Source organism: Abramis brama, assembly GCF_963993115.1.
Source record: "Abramis brama genome assembly, chromosome: 20".
In the NCBI taxonomy this organism is placed as follows: Eukaryota; Metazoa; Chordata; class Actinopteri; order Cypriniformes; family Leuciscidae; genus Abramis; species Abramis brama.
This window is the reverse complement of record NC_139982.1, coordinates 2,441,159-2,459,971: the sequence shown is the minus strand read 5'-3', so window position 1 is coordinate 2,459,971 and position 18,813 is coordinate 2,441,159. Positions and strand designations below refer to the sequence as shown.

The 18,813-nt window shown below is 43.0% G+C and overlaps 1 gene segment (V, D, J or C); it reads left to right on the top strand.

Annotated features, from left to right (window-relative positions):
* Window positions 1–14,785: 14,785 nt before the first annotated feature.
* LOC311071125 (immunoglobulin lambda constant 7-like) lies at window positions 14,786–17,185 on the top strand. The segment is given in 3 exons: window positions 14,786–14,791; window positions 15,419–15,467; window positions 16,648–17,185.
* The last annotated feature ends 1,628 nt before the right edge of the window (window positions 17,186–18,813 follow it).

The window sequence follows — 18,813 nt, the reverse complement described above, 5'->3', positions numbered from 1 at the left end:
CCATCAATTTCATTGCTTCCTTCATCAGTTTTCCAGTGAAGTGAGTTCCGTTGTCAGAATCAATTTCATATGGAAGACCCCAGCGAGGAAAAACTTCTTCCACCATTACTCGTGCTGCCGCTTCGGCAGTGCAAGTTCTCGTAGGGAATGCTTCCACCCACCTAGTAAATCTGTCCATGAGTACTAGAATGTATTGATACCCTCCACTGGGTGATAAGGGTCCTGTGAAATCGATTTGGAGGTGTGTCCATGGACCTGTTGGTCTGGGTGCATGTGACATTCGCACCTTTACAGATTTTCCCACATTTGCTTTCATGCAAATTAAGCATCTCCTACAGTAATCATCAATGTCTCTCATCATTCGTGGCCACCACCACGTCTCGCTGATTTGAGTTTTCATTGCTTTTGCTCCAGCATGCACTTTTCCATGATACAGCTGCATTAGTTCTCTTCTTGTTCCAATAGGCATCACCACTTGTCCTGTTGGAATTCTCCAAATACCCTGATCATCTTCTTTTGCTCCCGCTTTTATCCATTGTTCTTTCTCTTCATCTGTCTCCATTTGATATGACAGAAGATGGAACTCAGGATTATCTTTGCTGTTTTCCTTTACCAAGGTAACAGGAGTAAGAGGAAGTAGAGCTGCTTCTCTAGCTGCTGCATCTGCTGCCGTGTTCCCTTGACTTTCTTTGGACTTGTCAGATTGATGTGATTTTACTTTGATCACGGCTGCTTCTCTGGGTAAGTTACATGCTGCAATCAAACGACGAATTATGGAAGCATGTTGTATTTCGCTCCCACTGCTAGTGATAAGTCCACGTCTTTTCCACAGAGCCAAATAGTCATGGACCACCCCAAAAGCATAACGACTATCTGTGTAGATGTTAACTCGATCTCCTTCCGATAGTTCAAGAGCTTCCGTAAGTGCTATGAGCTCAGCTACTTGTGCTGAAAATTGCCCCGAAAGAGCTCCTTTCTTCACAACAGTTCCATCAGCTTCCACTACAGCCCATCCAGTATGTCGTTTTCCATCAACATAATAACTGGATCCATCGACCCATAACTCTTTGTCTGGATTTTCAAGAGGGATTGGATTTACTGGACCAAAACTATCTTCTTCTACTTGTTTTTCACACTCATGTGGTATCCCCTCATGTGGTTCCAACATCATTGTTGCAGGGTTGAGAGAAGTGTCTCTGATGATTTCCACTCTCAGATCCTTGTTCAACAAAGTTGCTTCCCATTTTGCTCTTCTTGCGTCAGTTATGGTTTTGATGTTTGTGTTGTTCAACAGTGTCACTATACTGTGTGGAGTGTGCAGTATGATAGTTTGTGCTCCTATCAGATTTTCAACAGCGTCCACTGCCCACGTAGCACCATCAAGAGCTTGTATACATCGTGGTTGACCAATCATTGTGACAGGAATCTTTGTGGAAAAATATCCAACTGGTCTGTATCTATCACCTGGTTTTTGACACAGAACTGCTGAATACGTCTCATCTCCCACCCTGGTCCACAAATGAAACTGCAACCGTCCATCAGGAAGTCCCAAGGCTGGGGCTGATGTCAGTTTCTCTTTCATAGAAGTAAATGCTTCCTCAGCTTCCGGCGTCCAGTTTATCTTTTCCACTCCAGGCTTTCCTCCCTTGTACAAGTCAATGAGAGGGCTAGTGATGCTGGCAAAATCAGGTATATACTGGCGACAGTAGTTGAACAGTCCCATCACCTTCCGTATTCCTGTAACTGTTAAAGGTTTTGGAAGTTGTCGTAATGCCTCTACACGCTCTGTTGTCATTCTCCTTCCCTCGACAGATATTTCTTGGCCCAAGTAGATTACCTTGGTTTTAGCCAGCTGTGCTTTGTCGGGGTTGACTTTGAATCCTCCTTTCTTAAGGGCTTGTAAGACAACATTCAGAGCAAATATATGACTCTTTTCGTCTGGGCTTGCAATCAACAGGTCATCAACATATTGGATGCAAACACTTCCTGAACTCTCAATTTCAGCTTTTCGCTCCGTTAAGAACTGATCCAAAGTTCTATGGAAGACTACAGGAGATATATTTAGCCCTTGTGGTAGTCGGTTCCAGACAAACTGTTTTGCCCCCACTGTGAAGGCCAATTTCTCTTGAGATCTCTCGTCAATAGGTATAGACCAGAATGCCGACAGTACATCTAGTACTGTAAATATTCTTGCATTTCCTGGGATATCATTCAGAATGGTGGCTGGATTGGCCACAATAGGATGCGGTTTTGGTGTTACACTGTTGAGTCTTGTGTAATCAATGGTTAATCTCCATGAGTTATCCGATTTCTTGACAGGCCATACAGGACTATTAGTGGTTGATGAAGATTGTCTGATGATTCCTTCAGATTCCAAATCTGCCACTATCTCTTCCACGGCTTGTCTTGCTTCAGGTCGGATAGGGTATTGTTTATGAGGGGCATGTATCGGTCCCTCAATTACGACAGGGTCAATGTTGGCTTTACCGCAATCCAATTTGTGTTTAGCCCAAACATCTGGATATAAACTGCACAGAAGACCCCACACACCGTCTTTTCCCCAATCTCTGATAATTGGTTTTGCTGTACCAACAGATGTTAAATTACATGTGCGATCTTCATGTGGTATTATCCCAGCTGTTGTAGCGATTTGACGACTGTCAGTGAATATGATCATGTTCAACAATGGAAGAATGTCCATGCCAATAAGGCTTCCTTGTGAATTCGGCCCTACCCAGAAAGATGTCCATAAGACTTCATCTTCATGTATTTGCAAAGGAACTTGTATACTTTTGCGAAATTTAGTGATAGCTCCTCCAACTCCTTCAACTTCCATAGTTTCATCGGTTGTAGGTAGGTTCAGATCTGTTATTGAAATCGAAGCTCCTGTGTCGACCAACATATCACATGGGTGGCCCCCTATTAATGCATTAACGAAAAGGCGATTGTCTCTTTTCTTACTAATACAGGGGGCCGCTGATTCCTATTGCGGACGCACGATTCCCTCAATGAGCTGACGGACTTGTGCTTCAGTAAACATTTTCCCTTGAGGGGTTTCATCATGTTTCTTTTCACTGGCCTGTCTAAATGATGGACCTTGACCTTCTGCTCCACCTCCTTTAGCCCAACAATCTTTTATTGTGTGGCGAGGCTTTCCACAGTTGGTGCAGAAAATCATCCTCTTCTTTATGTCCATGTTGAATTGAGCTGTTGCCACTCCTTTTCGATTTGGCTTGTTTCCTTCTTCCTTGTTTGATCTCGTAGCCATCTCTAATCGCCCAGCCCATTGCATAATTTGATCAAATGTCTCACCTGGATTGACTCCAAGTGATAAGGCTTGTTGGTATTTTGAGCTAAGTCCATCCACAAGTGTGTCAGTGAACTGCACATCATCTCTGTCAGGCTGTTTCTTGGAACAGAGAGACCATCTCTCATAAGCATTCCACTTACGCAGAGCATATTCATCTGGAGATTCATCATCCTTTTGCTTAATCAACGTCACTAATGTGAAAGGAACTTTCCCACTGCCCAAGATTTCTTGGATTTCTTTTCGAAACACATCTAATGCCTGCCAAAGACCCAGTGGTCGTCCTTGGTCATCAACCCACAAATTTATCCATTGGGCTGTTGTTATCGAAGCTGGCAAGCGTTCCCATCTGTCTCTTGGGATTTTAGCTTTCACAATGGTGTGTATATCTTTTAATGTCATTTGATGTGCTTCAACCAGAGAGTCTAATTCTCGCCAAAACTCTGTGTTTGGATCTTGTCGCTTCAGAGGAGGCAAGGCTGTGAGAATGGCTTGACGTTCTCCTGGTGTGAATGGTCTCTCTTCTGTCATCATTTCAGATTGTAATTCTTCCCTTTTAACAGCAGGTGAAGAAAATTCAGGACCGATCTTGTCAACTGTGATCATATCGTCATCCCTGGTCTCATCACCCCAGTCAGATCCATAATTACGGGCTGGTGTACATCGCAGCATGTCCCTGTTTTGCTGGGCTGATTTAGATCTTGTTATTATTGGAGCTGCCTGTGCAGATGCAATATACATTTTGTCAACTGGACCTCCATTTGGTCCTAAAGTTTGAAGCTGTGTCAGAGGTTTAGATGAACTTGTATATTGTTCAGGCAAAGCTGGATAAATTGGTTTGTAAGGAGGAGGCGTTACTGTGGTTGCAGATTTCACTGGTGATTGTGAATATTTTCTTTCAGCTTCAGTTATTATATTTGTCCAATCTGGATCAAATAAGTCATCACTGGTTAAATTTTCTCCATCTGAACATTTAATAGACATGATTTTTTTTAACTTATTAAATGCTTCAATTTGAGGCTTCATTACTTCAGCAAATGGTACTGGACCTCCATTTATATCGCAACAAATTCCACCTTGTTTCAAAATCCAATGAGCTGCCAGTATTGGGAATGCTTGTGATTTTATCTTGTCTTTTTGAGACTCAAACCAGTGTAACTGTGCATCCATAGTTGCATTGATATCCAGCCCTTTTTTCAAAAGCTTAGCTTGTTTCTTGTTCTTCCTTTCCAGGTACCAAGCAGATATTGTTCTACTGTTACAGCCACTTTCTTCCATCTTGCAAATTATTTGTTAATTATTTGTTATTTGTGCGCTCAGAACAGCAGGGCTTTGTATGTATGTGTGTGTGAGTGAGTGTGTATGGAGGTATAGCAACTTCTGAAGGGAGGGGCTGCACTCTCTTTCCCTCTTCCAACTGTATGTGTGTGTGTGTTTAGAGTGAATTCTCAGAAGGGGCTACTGCTACCCCTGCTTCTCTCTCTCTTCTCTAAACACTATATGAACTTCAGGGGAAAAATAAAAATAATTAAAAATAAAGTTAACCCTTATATTTTCAGTATCTTTTTTTTCTTTTTAGTTTTATCTCAGATTGATTTCTTTGAATTTTTCTTTTTCTTTTAGCTTGCTCAGAATAGTAGGCTATACTCAAGTATTTGATCAGCTTACAGTCAAAATCAGAAATGCCTGCGATCTTATCTAGTTACAATGGCGCTTTTACTTGTATTACTCCAGTGTTAATGTCCTTAGAGCTTATTTTTAACCCTTTCTATGGCGCTCGTCACACTTAACTACTTCTGTCAATCAAGTCTTGCTGCCTTTTCATACTTGTATTAATTCCAGCGTTGATGTCTTTAGAGACTATTTTTACTCCTTTCTTTGGAAACTCCCTACATCTAACCGCTCCTATTAATCAAGTATCCTCAAATTTCCTAGCTTAACCGTCTTACAGCTAATTTCTCGATTTTTTTGACTAGATAGTCCTTTTTTTTTTTAGAAAGAAGACTATCTCTATCTCAGCATATCAAATACTTTAGAGATTTACTTTTCAGAGGAACTTAAAAATTCCAAATTAAATTTAATTACTTAATTGAATTCCATTTTTTTCTTTTATTATTATATCTGACATATATTCATTGGCAACACAACTGGTACTTTAAATAGCACAGTTCTTTTAAGCAGTTTCAGTCTATGTTTAATCATCAGGCAGACTTATAATTATTTAGAATAAAACAAAGTCTTACCTTGAATGATCAAACAAAGGCCTGAAGACATCAATCCTGTTCGTGACGCCAATTGTAGACTTGGAATTTAGTCTTTTCCCCTTATTATTAGATTCACAGGACCGGACACCAGTTATCTTGCCAAGAAGAATTTTATTCTTATATGTCAGGAGAGAAACTCTGAGAAGATGTTATATTCATACCAGGTCTATGCGTTTCCATGTTTCTCTGCTGCAGTACAGTAAGATTGAGCTTAAATACACAACTGAGCAACTTTTGTCTTCCTTTTAAGGTATCAAAAACATATAGCTGATGTTTAAAAATGGAATGTAAACCTAATTCTTACACATGGTGCAATCCACTATCCTTCTGTATATACATTAATACATTAGTGGTACACAAATGGTACATTTGCATTAGTTGAAACATTCCTCTTCTCGCAAAGAGCATACCAACTGTACACATTTGAAGTATCATCATCATTGGAACTCTGCTAAGTGAACATTGCATTGCACACATACCTTTAAGCAGAAAACAAAATCCTCAGAGCTACCCTCCTTGTCCAAAATATGTTCCTTAAACACGTGTCCATGCAATCTATAGTCTAACTTGTGCATTTTAAACTTCATAAGATAATACAACTAATAAAGAATAGTAAACTAATAAAGAATAGTAATAAAGAATAATAATACAGATACATAATATAAAATAATGCAATTATATTCAAAGATGAAATTTAGTCTTCAATACATAGATAGATAAAATGGAAGCTCCCCTGAAGAGATGCCGTACATCTGTGGTGTGGGAGCATTTCCGTTTAGAAACCCCAAATAAAGTGAGATGTGTGTATTGTGATCGGCAGCTAGCCTACTGCAACAATACACCATTCATGATGCACCATTTGAGGAGCACTCATCCTGCCATTTTGCAGGGTGCAGAGGATGGTATTATTCCCCCTGTACCTAGGCCTGCTACTGACACTGCTGGGCCATCTAAGCAAGGTATGCGTTTGAAATATAATTATAATTTAAATATAATTACAAACTTTTGGGACACTGTTTAGAAAGTCCATAGCCCTATGCCCTACAACCTAATGTCCCAATCACTGCCAATCATGTTAAAATAGCTTCAATGTGAATATAATATAATATAATATTGTGTGAATATACATTTTATAGGTCTACATATGAGTACCCATTCATTTTGGTTTTCCTATTTGTTGTAGTTCTACATTCCATTACATTTTTCTCTGCACACTGAGCATAAACTGACCCACTGGAAAGAGAGAGCAGTAATCTTTCCTCATTTGTATGTCCTAGCTAAAAAATATATTTGCATGCCAGCAACAAGTGTCCCTTGTGAGAGGATTTTTTCAAAGGCTGGAGAAATTTGTAAAATCTGTAAAAAAAGAAGTAGGCCAAGTCCTTCCACAGCAGAGAAATTAATATTTTTGAATAAATATCTCTAAAAAAGTGAGACATTGTGGCTTGATTTCTTTTATTAATATTAATTTTGCAGGACCAAAATAACATTATGTACAGTAAGGAGCCTATAGGTTACAAGCTTCACATATTAGAAAAATACAATAATAAAAAAACAACACATTTTTTTAATGGCTCGTCAAGGTTGTTTCAGAGCAACACCTGCAAGTGACCACTAGGTGTCACCGTTGAGACGGGTGTCGGATTGATTCGAAGCCTCGAAACAATATGGCCCATTTGGTTCAACTGTTTCATTGCTTCACGAAGCCTCGATCTGCCCACCACTAGTTCAGGCTACTCACGTCCTCCCCTAGGCCTCTATCCTCCAGAACGTGAGTGGGTCAAATCTGTTCTTCTCCTACTGTGGCTGCTTAGCTCTCTTTTTTTGTAGCTGCTAATTGGCCCAACAGCCTGCAGCTGAGGCTCCCTGCCAGAGGGGGAAATTGTGCACACCTGTGTTGGCGCTATCCTTGGTCCTGAATCTCACTGTGCAGTCCTGACCTTGTGTCTTCCTCTGATGGTGCTCTCCATGGAGCTGCAGGTGATTGTGCTGTGTTGTGAGAGGCCATGTTTCCTTCTGGCTACCACAGTATATTGATATTAACTAACTTTCTTGACTGACTACCGCGGTAAAGGCTTTGCTTCAGCTCCAGCTTTAGCAAGAGAGATGTGTGAAGAAAGGAAAGTGGATGCTGTTCTCAAAGAGAAGAGGCTGTGATCAACACGTAGACAGTTCTCATATGAATGTCCAGATGAGCCCATCAGTGATGCACTGAAGAGGATGGAGAACATGTGTAATGTAGTGGTGGATGTGGCCATTGTGTCACTGGAGGAGAGGTTCAAGACTTTGGCAGAGGTCAAGGAGAAGTTTGGTGTTCTTGTCAACTTCCCGAAGATGAAAAATGAAGAACTGATGCAGCAGTGTGTGAGACACTAAGCGGCACTTTAAGTAATGGTGGACAATCAGACATAGATGAAAACAACTCGCCCTAGAAATGAGAAGTTTCCCTGACCTACCATCAGCCAACATGACCACCATGGAGATTCCTGAGTTTCATCATGAAAAGCGACTGCAAGAAATCTGCTCAAACATGTGTGTGCACTGAGAGTATCAGTGACTGTAGCGGCTGCGGAGAGGAGCTTTTCAAAGATCAAGCTGATTAAAACACACATGAGGTCTACCATGAGCCGAGAGCGTCTAAGTGGACCTGCAGAGATCAGCATCAGTCATCATGGGGCTCAAAACGCCTCGGTTACGACTGTAACCTCGGTTCCCTGAAGAGGGAACGAGCGTTGCGTCGAGTTTGACGCTATGGGAACGCTTTGCGTGATGACGTCTTGAAGCACATGTAAAATCAGTCCAATGGTGTGGCGGAACGTCAGAGGCGGGTGACGTCACGTACAGGAAGCTATAAAAGCCGGCCCGAAACAGAAAACGAAAGCTTTGTAAAGTCTGAAGTCGTGTTGACAGGCATGAAGGAGATATGGCAAGGTGACGCAACGCTCGTTCCCTCTTCAGGGAACCGAGGTTACAGTCGTAACCGAGGCGTTCCCTTTCAAGGGAACTCGCGTTGCGTCGAGTTTGACGCTATGGGAATGTCTATACCAACGCCTCCATAGCTACAAATGTCTGTCCTGTGTGAAATCTGGTGAGCAGCACTAGGAAGACAAAACATGAGACCCTGGAGCAGAGTCTAGATCCAGAGAGTAGAACCTGACGAAAGTGTGCGGTGAGGACCAGCCTGCCGCATCACAAACGTCCTGTAACGAAACTCCTGATATAAGGGCCTTAGAGGCCGCCATACTCCTCGTAGAGTGCGACCGGACAGCCTACAGGAGAAGGCTGTCCAGCCGCCTCATAAGCAAGTGAGATAGTCTCAACCACCCACTGCTCATCCTTTGCTTAGACACTGGACCTCCCTTGTTAGGGGAGCAAATGTCACTTTTACGCCACAGGGCAGCTCTGTGGACATACGCGTCTAACGCCCGAACAGGGCAAAGCAAATTAATCGCCTCCTGGTCCGATTTCGAAAGGGAGGAGGACCTCCAAGTGCCACGAGGGAAACGAGATACCAAAGGGGTCTTTCCCCACAGACATTCCACCCAAAGGACTGTGGTAAGCACCTACGGCCGCCACATAAACCTTTAAAGTGGACGGGGTCAGACCTGCAGTGAACCGGTCCTGCAGGAACTCCAGAACTGTACCAATTGGGCAGTTGACTGGATCCAACCGACGGTCACTACACAAAGAGGTGAATACTCTCCAGTTCAGGGCATAAAGTTTCCTCGTGGAGGGAGCTCTGGACTGTAGAATGGTCTCAACAACCTCAGTTGAGAGACCTGACTCTATGAGCTGGGCCCCCTCAGAGGCCAAGCCCACAGGTTCCACAGTTCTGGTCGGGGGTGAAAAATCGAGCCCCCTGCTTGGGACAGAAGGTCCCTCCTGACGGGTAGCTCCAGAGGAGGCCCGTCGAGGAGGGACACAAGATCGGGAAACCATACTCTGCCCGGCCAGCGCGGGGCTATAAGAAGCAGGCAAACCCGGTCCCTGCGAACTCTTTCCAGAACTCCCGGGAGCAGAGCAACTGGGGGAAAGGCGTACAGACGTAGCCTCGGCCACGTCTGTACCATAGCATCCAGTCCCAGAGGAGCTGGATGCGTGAGGGAGAACCAAAGTGGACAGTGAGACGTCTCTCGAGACGCAAACAGATCCACTTATAATTTCCATATCAGCTCCACCACCTCGGGGGTGGAGCCACCATTCCCCGGGCCTCGGCCCCTGTCTCGACAGAGTGTCTGCTCCTATATTCTGGACCCCGGGGATGTAGGCTGCCTTGAGTGACAGCAACTTCCCCTGGGACCACAAGAGGATATGGCGTGCCAGCGCAAACCCCCTTGATATAGGCGACTACCGACGTGTTGTCCGTATGTACTACACATGGTGTCCCCTGAGACCTGTGATAAAGCTCCTCAGAGCCCGGAAGACAGCTAACATCTCTAGGCTATAGAATGCCAGGAACGATGATGGTCTTCCCACAGACCTTGAGATGAGCGACCCTCAGGATCGCTCCCCAACCCGTGAGGGAAGCATCCGTCGTTAGCAGTTTGCGACGACAAGGAGCTCCCAGCACTGGGCCCTGGGACAGGAACCAAGGTTTCTTCCACATAACCAAGGCACGTAGGCATCACCGCGTGACCTTGATTGTGCGAAATGGGTTGCCCCTCGGGGAAAAACCCTCTGGTCCTGAGCCACCACTGCAGGGGCCTCATGTGCAGCAGTCCAAAAGGTATCCCGTTGGAAGCTGCTGCCATGAGACCCAACAGTCTCTGGAACTGTTTGACAGTGAGTAGCTGGCCTAGCTTTACACTTCTCACAGCTGCCAGGATCGAAGCGTGGCGATGACAGGCGCGCCTGCATCGACACTGAATCCCAAACCACGCCTAAAAAAGTGGTCCTCTAAAATAGAGAAGCACACTCTTCTTGGCGTTCAGCCGTAACCCCAACTCTTTCTTATGGGCGAGAACAACATCTCGATGTTGAACCGCCATCTAATGCGACTGAGCTAAAATCAACCAATCGTCGATGTAGTTCGTGATGCGAATACCCCGGAGGCGCAGAGGCGCCAGAGCTGCATCCACGCATTTGGTGAAAGTGCGGGGTGATAAAGCCAGGCCGAATGGAAGAACTCGATATTGGTATGCTTTGCCCCCGAAAGCAAACCTCAGGAACTTCCAATGACACGGACGGATGGAAATATGCGTCCTTGAGGTCTATCGTGACAAACCAGTCCTCGGACTAATCTGTGGCACGATTGTCTCAATGTTAACATTTTGAACTTGAGCTGCATGACAACTCGAAGACCTAAAATGGGACGCAATCCCCCGTCCTACTTTGGAACTATGAAGTACCGGCTGTAAAACCCGGTTTCCCTGTTGGAGGGAGGTACATATTCTATGGCCCCTTTCTCTAACAGAGTGTTTACTTCCTGTTCCATAACCAGAACCTGCTCGGGGCCCACCATTGTGGGCAGGACCCCCATAAACCGCGGTGGGCGTTACCAGAATTGTATCTAATACCCTTTTTCCACGGTCTGCAGGACCCAACGAGAAACATTTGACAGTAGCTTCCACGCTGTCAAAGATTCTACTAGAGGTACCAGTCTCTCGAGACTGGTTTCTGGATTTTGTTGCTGTTGAGTAGTCGGTTCGTCGCCCTGTAACGGCGCACCGGCAGGGAACGACCAAACAGACTGCTCTAGCACCCTCCTCAGAGGGGGCGGGCATCCCGAGGCCACTACGTTTCCGGGTGGACCTTGAGATATGTGCTCGCCGGAAACCGCTGCGCCCTGTAACACCGGAGGCGGCAGGGTTGGCAGAACGGTCCCCTGAGGGCACCGAAGAGAGACGGCACCGTATTTTTCTCCTGCTGTTGAGCAGTCGGTTCGTCGCCCTGTAACGGCGCACCGGCAGGGAACGACCAAACAGACTGCTCTAGCACCCTCCTCAGAGGGGGCGGGCATCCCGAGGCCACTACGTTTCCGGGTGGACCTTGAGATATGTGCTCGCCGGAGACCGCTGCGCCCTGTAACGCCGGAGGCGGCAGGGTTGGCAGAACGGTCCCCTGAGGGCACCGAAGAGAGACGGGCACCGTGAAAAGAGGTGTTAACCGCTCTGCTTCGGGGGGACTACCCTCATTTGTCCTGAGCCCTCAGACATCAGGACTTTTTCCCAGCAGCCTTCTTGGCGGTAATAACGGTCCGCAGATCCGTTTTACCCCTCGAAGACTGCTGGGTTTGAGAGCGCCCTCCGTGTCCCCGAGATTTTTGTGGGGGAGCACGGGAGGAAACGCTCTGTTTCTGAGTGGCGCGGTGCTCAGCGCTCTTTTTAGAGGAGTGAGGCTGCTCCCGCTCAGCAGCCTCATAGAAAGAACGGCGGGGGAGAAGTTTCTGAAGTGCAGCTGCCTGTTTTGAAGCTTCTTGTGACTTCGCTACAGCACTATTAACTGCGTCTCCAAATAACCCTTGCGTGGATACTGGTGCATCTAAAAGAACATGTTTTTCTTTGTCCTTTATGTTACTTAAGTTGAGCCACAGATGCCTCTCAGTGGCCACCAGGGCTGCCATAGAGCGGCCGATGGATTTAGCCGTCTCCTTGGTGGCCCTGAAAGACAAATTCGTGGCTCTACGCAGTTCAGACACCGTATCAGCACTAATACCCCCGCCCTCCTCAAAATCACCCAATAACTCAGCCTGGTAAGCCTGCATTATGGACATTGTATGTAAACACGCTGCAGCTTGACCGGCGGCGGCATAAGCTTTATGAACCAGGGAAGAAGTAACTTTTACTGGCTTGGATGGAAGTGCAGGAGCCTTCAGAGAAGATGCCGTTGCTGGAGAGAGATAGCTCGCGAGCGTCTCTTCCACCTTCGGCATCTCCCCATAACCATGCTCTTTATAATTGTGAATGGATGAATAGTGTGATGTTTGTGCAGTATACACTCGATATGACACTGGTTTCGCCCACGATCTCGACACCTCGGTGTGGAGATCGGGGAAAAACGGCAGGCTCCTGCGCTGGGGCTGCGCACGAGATGGCAGGAAGCGTTCGTCGAGCTTACTTTTCGAACGAACGTCCTGCCTATCTTCTGGCCACTCAATAGACAGTCTGTCAACAGCTCTAGTAATGACATCGAGCAGTTCCTCAAACGCATGAGACTGAGGTGGCGAATCCTCAGACTCAGCTACAATACTCACAACATCCAACTCCTCAGAGCTGGATAGTTGCAGTACTGGTACCTCTATCGGGGGGGAAGAAACCGCAGCGCGTGCTTCCACACCCTGATAAGAGGCACTGGATCTATCAGACGGATGCTGAGATAAGGCAGAGCCCGTCTCAACATCCACTGATAAATCCATCTGTGAACCCCAGGTCTGAGATCGACGCCGTGCCTCGGCAGCGGCGGGACCCGAGCCCTGGGGAGCGTGGTCGGGATTGAACCGAGCCAAGCGGGATCGGAGCGTACGCAATGGAAGCGCACAGCAATGCACACAGTCACCACCCTCGAGTGGTGACTGGGCATGCTCCTCTCCCAAACAAACAACACAAAGAGTGTGTGTGTCACCTCCCGTTAAATAACGCGGGCAGGGATGGACACACACTCTAAACTGCTGCTCGCTCGCCATACTGAATATATATATATATGATATAGACAGACAACACCAAATATACAGACAGATTTCACACAGAGCGCAACTGAAGACTCAGAAAGCTTTCGTTTTCTGTTTCGGGCCGGCTTTTATAGCTTCCTGGTACGTGACGTCACCCGCCTCTGACGTTCCGCCACACCATTGGACTGATTTTACATGTGCTTCAAGACGTCATCACGCAAAGCGTTCCCATAGCGTCAAACTCGACGCAACGCGAGTTCCCTTGAAAGGGAACTTGCTTTTGATTCAGTCATTGATGACTTTGAGACTAAGAGCTCGAGTGTGCTGGACTGTATCATGTAATAGAGTTTTTGCACTTTTTGTCGATTTGTAGTTTAATTCTTGTGTGATTCTTTTTTTTCCAGATTTGTTGGTCACCATTTATTTACCTTATGTATATGTTAACGTTGATAACTATTCATGTTATATTATAGTAAGTTGTAACTGATATGAATGATCTATCTAAAATCAGCGGGAACCAGCGGAGCCTGAGCCGGCCCTGCATTTGAGGGAGAGACACACATGAGTGACAAACTAATATTAGTCAATGAACAATAAACTGGGTTAATGTATTTTAGCATAAAGAACATCTTATATCATATTTACCTTTAAGGTCTTTAGAAACTTTGAACTAAACATTGATAGTGTGTAGTTTGTGATCCTCCATCAGCAGCTGCAGTTTCTCTCAGCTGTATCAGTGCAGTCACTGTGACGTCTGACTGACAGAGGTTTTTGTACGACTCTTTATCACTGTGTGAACCATACTGGACCACTGTGTTCACTCTGACAGTAATAATCTCCTGTATCTTCAGTCTGGACTCCACTGATGGTCAGAGTAAAATCACTGCCAGATCCACTGCCACTGAATCTAGATGGAGTTCCTGTATAACGGGTTGTTGCTTTATATATGAGGAGTTTAGGAGCTTCTCCAGGTTTCTGCTGATACCAGGCTAAGTAATATTGATTACCACTCCACAAATTCACATGCACATACACATCACTGCTGGTTTTACAGTTTATTCTGACTTCTTCTCCTGGTTGAACTGCTGGTATTGATGGACTCTGAGTTACAGTGATCTGTCCTCTACACTCTGAAAGAAAACACAAACAAAAATTAAAATAATATATATGATGATATACAATATATGATAAATACTGTATATACATTTCACATTTTAAGATAGTTAATAATCATTATAAAAGCTGTATTAAACAAACCTTGAATAAACAGTGCAATGGTCCAGATGAAGATGTTGATTGTGTTCATTGCTGTAGTTTAGTCTTGTGTGATGATGAAGATTGTGTTCTGCTCTCAGTCATGAAGTGTTAAACTCACAGCACTATAAACACTCTCAGAGCACTGAAGCATGTGCTGACAATGCAAAGAAGTGGGCAGGATTTACAACAGCTTGTGCTGATAACAAACTCATAAACTCTACATAGAAGATTTTACTTTCAGAATAATGTTATTGAACCATTTAGTGATTAATTGCACATATTTATTAATTGTGAAATATTTTTGTTTATGTTTGTCAGGCTGATAAGACACTAGGTTTTGTCTGGAGAATCATGAATGTAGATCATTTTAAACATATGTCATACGCAGCAGTTTCTCTGAGTTCAGTTCTGTGCTACACCTTTAAAAGCATGTTAACAATGAGAAATCAAGAACTAAATAAATCAGTTTTACTATATTTAGAGTCATAATAAAAAAAAGTCCATTATGGTCTTTGGAATCAATGTTGACATGTTGCTCTCTGGGAAATATTTTCATGATGTCTATTTTTCCCACATTTTCCACATGCATGAAGTTCATCAGGACTCATAATCAGGTCATTATATATTAAACAATGTGCATCTGAAATGTTCAGAATTATTGATTAATTGTTTTGAAGCTGCAGGTTTTTCTGTGAATCATGATGATTGATCTGCATATGAAGAACAGAAGCATCATTATAAAAAACTCCACAACATCATCCATGATCAAAGAGGTCAAAGGTCACCTCAGAGGTCACAGCTCATCAAATATATTTCTTTAAACAGTGTTATATCAGAAAGCATTTAGTCAAATCTGAATGAGTGAGTGTTGAGAAGAGCTGAGGATCTTCTAATATCAGTGTGTTGAAGTGTTGTTTCTCTCTCTCTGTTGGAGTGTGTGTTCACTCGAGTGGAATAGAGGTTTTTGTACGAGCGTTTCATTAGATTGTATCACTGTGGTGGACTTTCGGTGGAGGAACTAAACTGGTGATCGGTAAGTCTGTCTATTTAATCACCTAATAAAAAAATACAATTTAGATTTCAGAAAGTGTTTTACAGTGGAAACAAGAACAACATTTATTAATAATAATGATTATTAGATATTGTGGTGACACTTTACTTGAAGCCTTTATGTATAATGCATTATAAAGGTATCAATAATGAAGATTATAATGCCTTATATGTTTTCAAAAATAACTGTAGCCAAAGTTAAAATGTTTAATAATATTTACAAATTCCTTGTTACATCTAGAATTGGTTGTTTGTCATATTATAATTTTTTGGAGGTGTAACAATGAATAGATAATATTATAATGTGTTAAAACCTTGGTTACAATTATTGATGAGATTGATGATATGTAAAACAATATATAATTAATGCATTCAAATTTTTTTTACAATGCAATATGTATAAAGGCTTTATTAAAGTGTAACTGATATTTTTGTATAATTATTTAATCTAAAACAATGATATTATTATAAGAATAGCACTATTTCTTTCAACAACAAAAAATAATAATAAAAAAATGAAATAAAATCTAAACATATTTCCACACTGTGTCTCACTATGAGTTTAATCAGTTTATTACAGGTTTGTTTTTCCTTCATTTATTTCTACACTGAGTTCATATTTAGTTCATCTTTTATTGTAGAAATCATACATGGAAAAAGAGATTTGACATCAGAATGTAAATGTTGCTCCTTTCTGTAGTTCAGTCAATGATACTGAATCTCTTTTGCTCATGTTGTGCTTATAATTCAGTGTTTTGTTCATTCTGTATGATTCAATTGTGTTTTAACTCTGTTTGAAATTGAGTTACATTTTCAGTTCAGGTGAATATCTCAAAATTTAAGATATTTATGTTACTGAATATTGACTGAATATTTGCTGGAATTAAAGCAGTCAGATCGGCCTGATAATAGATAATATGTGTTATAACTGCTGTTACACTTATTGATTAGATCATACATGCATTTTAATGTATATAGCAGTGCATAATTAATGCATTAAACATACTTTTATAATGCAATATGTATAACAGCTTTAAATAAAGTGTTACTGATATTGTTTTATAATGATTGAATCTAAAACTAGAGCAGCATTATTCCTATGCTGTGAATGTGCAGTGCAGTGTGTTGTGTGTGTGTGAATGTGTTGTGTTTGTCTCCTGCAGCTGGTCCCACAGTGAAGCCCTCAGTGTCTCTGCTGCCGCCCTCTTCTCTGCAGATCTCTGGAGACTCAGCCGCACTGCTCTGCCTGCTCAGCTCTTACTCTCCACAGGGGGCGCTGGTGAGCTGGACACTGGACGGGTCAGAGGTCACCGAGGGGGTTCTGACCAGCGCAGAGAGCCAGCAGGACGGCCGCTACAGCCGCAGTAGCGTCCTGACCCTCAGCAAAGCACGCTGGGAAGAGGGAGAGCTGTACGTCTGCAGAGTAACACATGATGGAGCTCCTCATGAGGTCTCGTTCCACAAGAGCTCTGAGTGCTGATGTTTCTCTCCTGAAGATGAGCCGTATCTGAGTGTCCTGTGTCAGGCAGGATTCACATGAGTCTAGTGCTGCAGCTGTAGTGATTTACAACTCAATACTGAAACTGAGTGTGTGTGTGTGTGTGTGTGTGTGTGTGTGTGTGTGTGTGTGTGTGTGTGTGTGTGTGATCTTTCAATCTGCTGTGTTTGCTGCAACATTCAATAAAGCTTCTCAACAAGTTCACTTTGTGTCTGACAACATCATTCAACTAACAGATGAAGATGCAGGTGCTTTTCAGAAGGTTGATGTAGCAGTAAATGTCAAATAAAGCTCTTGGGGTTTGAACATGGTCTCTGGAGACAGAGCTGCTCTATTCTGAGAGGATCACAATCACTCCACCCTGACAATGCAAATGGGCTTTTCAGTCTCACTCTTTGATTGGTTACATGATCTGGACTGGAACACTTTCACTTCTGCAAAAGCAGGTGATGGTATTTTAAATATAAAAATATAATAACAATAATTAAAAAAACAAGATCTCAACTCAAGAATCAGCCGTTCTGACAGTAATTGTGTAAGAATGTAAAAGTTTCTGTGTCTCAAATGGAAAGCATCACGTCCAGACAGCAGAAGTGACTGAATGCAGTCTGTTCAGTTTGATTGACAGGATCATATATTACACCTAAAACATGATGATCATATTGAAACACTGACTTATTCTCTTCATAAACACAAGAGTGATGTTAATTGTAATGATATAGTGTTATTAGTGTTTGAAAATACAATCATAAATCATTATTCAAACCTGAACTAAACACTGCCAGAGTCAAGAGGAAGATGATGCTGAATGTCATGTTTGTTGGTTGATGAAGAAGAGCTCTTGATCATGTCATGTTCAGTTCATAGAGCTATAAACACATGCAGAGTGAAGCATGTGCTGATCATATAAAACACCCTCTGAATGCAAAAGCTGCTGTAGACTGTGAGCTCACGACGAGACCGAAGAGAGATCAGGACGAGATACAGACTCACCTCAGACTCATCAGAGTCAAAGAGCTTTACTGACAGGGTTAAAAGAGCGGCTTTAAATGGCCGAAGCACAGTAACATTAAATATACTGACACAAATACACACAGTTAAAATATATACAGTTCAGTCATGAAACTCTAGATCAGTGGTTCCCCAACAATGTCTCTAATCTGATTTCAGGTCTTGGAGTCTCTACTGATGAGCTGATGAGTTGATCAGGTGTTTGATAGGGAGAGTCTCCAGGACCAGGGTTGGATCTAGATCAGGATGATCAGTCCTTTACATGCAGTCTGTAAGCAATGATATCATTACCGAATGGCACAAGCTGATTGGCTTCTGATGATCCTGCAGCCAATGAGATTCCTTGCTCAACATTTATATAGTCTGGTTCAGTGTTTGCTGGAGGATAGTTCCTCTGAAATTCAACATCTTAAGATAATTGAACTGTGTTTTATCATTCCACACTAAACAATGTTTGATAGTCAGTAGCTTTTTATTTTATGTTCTTACTATGTTCTTATTATAGTAATTGAAATAACTGGGCAATAACTACTAACCCTGAACCCATGTAGTTACCTTATATTACCCAGTACTTTTCTTAGTAGGGGAGAGCGGGGCACAGCCTAACACATTTTGGTTTTGGACCAATTTTTTAAAAAAATAATTAAGTTAGAATCATCTTATTTTACACAAGCAACACACACATCTCTGCTACAAATAAACACTTAATGTTTTTTTTCTAGGACCTTCCATTTTCATACAGTTGCACTGAAAGTGACAGAAGTGCAGATGTCACAGCTTACCCCATATGCGGGGTTAACTGTAACAGACAGAGGGGTTA